At 42.4% G+C, this 2039-nt stretch overlaps 1 non-coding gene across 1 annotated transcript; it reads right to left on the reverse strand.

Annotated features, from left to right (window-relative positions):
• Positions 1-454: 454 nt before the first annotated feature.
• On the reverse strand, positions 455-562 carry LOC130978041 (small nucleolar RNA R71). Its single transcript, XR_009085705.1, has one exon. It is a non-coding gene; the product is annotated as a small nucleolar RNA R71 (small nucleolar RNA).
• Positions 563-2039: the final 1477 nt, after the last annotated feature.

Raw genomic sequence — 2039 nt, forward strand, 5'->3', positions numbered from 1 at the left:
ACAACTCTCTTTAGAGCACCTGACCGAATTCTTCAAAGAAGAAGAACACATGGCAGCCGAAAACAACAACAATGCCAACAATGCAAGGAAGGTGCTGGGTGACTTTACTGCACCTACTCCCGACTTCTATGGGAGAAGCATCTCTATCCCTGCCATTGGAGCAAACAACTTTGAGCTTAAGCCTCAATTAGTTTCTCTAATGCAACAGAATTGCAAGTTCCATGGACTTCCAATGGAAGATCCTCATCAGTTTTTAGCTGAATTCTTGCAAATCTGTGACACAGTCAAGACTAATGGGGTTAACCCTGAGGTCTATAGACTGATGCTATTCCCTTTTGCTGTAAGAGACAGAGCTAGAATATGGTTGGATTCTCAACCTAAAGAAAGCCTGGACTCTTGGGAAAAGCTAGTCAATGCCTTCTTGGCAAAGTTCTTTCCACCACAAAGATGGAGTAAGCTTAGAGTGGAAGTCCAAACCTTCAGACAGAAGGATGGAGAATCCCTCTATGAAGCTTGGGAAAGATACAAACAATTAATCAGAAGATGTCCTTCAGACATGCTTTCTGAATGGAGCATCATAGGTATTTTCTATGATGGTTACTCTGAACTATCTAAGATGTCCTTGGATAGCTCTGCTGGAGGATCTCTTCATCTGAAGAAGACGCCTGCAGAAGCTCAAGAATTGATTGAAATGGTTGCAAATAACCAATTCATGTACACTTCTGAAAGGAATCCTGTGAACAATGGGACTAGTCAGAAGAAAGGAGTTCTTGAGATTGACACTCTGAATGCCATATTGGCTCAGAACAAGATATTGACTCAACAAGTCAATTTGATTTCTCAAAGTCTGTCTGGAATGCAAAATGCACCAAACAGTACTAAGGATGCTTCATCTGAGGAAGAAGCTTATGATCCTGAGAACCCTTCCATGGAAGAGGTGAATTACCTAGGAGAACCCTATGGAAATACCTACAATTCTTCATGGAGAAATCACCCAAATCTCTCATGGAAGAATCAAGAGAGACCTCAACAAGGTTTCAATAACAATAATGGTGGAAGAAACAGGTTTAGCAATGGCAAGCCTTTTCCATCATCTTCTCAGCAACAGACAGAGAGTTCTAAGCAGAATACTTCTGACTTAGCAACAATGGTCTCTGATCTAATAAAGACCACTCAAAGTTTCATGAATGGAACAAGGTCCTCCATCAGAAATTTGGAAGGACAAGTGGGTCAGCTGAGCAAGAAAGTTACTGAACTCCCTCCTAGTACTCTCCCAAGTAATACAGAAGAAAATCCAAAAGGAGAGTGCAAGGCCATCAACATGGCCGAATATGGAGAGGAAAGAGAGGAAGAAGACGCCACTGAGAAAGACCCCAGTGGGCGTGCACCACTCTCCTCTGAGTTCCTCAATGAGGAACCTTGGGAATCTGAGGCTCAAAATGAGACATAGAGATTCCATTGGACTTACTTCTGCCATTCATGAGCTCTGATGAGTATTCTTCCTCTGAAGAGGATGAGTATGTTACTGAAGAGCAAGTTGCTAAATACCTTGGAGCAATCATGAAACTAAATAACAAGTTATTTGGAAATGAGACTTGGGAGGATGAACCTCCCTTGCTCACCAAAGAACTGGATGACTTGTCTAGGCAGAAACTGCCTCAAAAGAGGCAGGATCCTGGGAAGTTTTCTATACCTTGTACCATAGGCACCATGACCTTCAAAAAGGCCTTGTGTGACTTAGGGTCAAGTGTGAACCTCATGCCCCTCTCTGTAATGGAGAAATTAGGGATCTTTGAGGTGCAAGCTGCAAGAATCTCATTAGAGATGGCAGACAATTCAAGAAAACAAGCTCATGGACTTGTAGAGGATGTTCTGGTTAAAGTTGAAGACCAGTACATTCCTACTGATTTCATAGTCCTAGAGACTGGGAAGTGCATGGATGAATCCATCATCCTTGGCAGACCCTTCCTAGCCACAGCAAAGGCTGTGATTGATGTTGACAGAGGAGAATTAATCATTCAAGTGAATGAAAAATCCTT

The sequence above is a fragment of the Arachis stenosperma genome, chromosome 4 (genome assembly GCF_014773155.1).
Source record: "Arachis stenosperma cultivar V10309 chromosome 4, arast.V10309.gnm1.PFL2, whole genome shotgun sequence".
NCBI classification, from domain to species: Eukaryota; Viridiplantae; Streptophyta; class Magnoliopsida; order Fabales; family Fabaceae; genus Arachis; species Arachis stenosperma.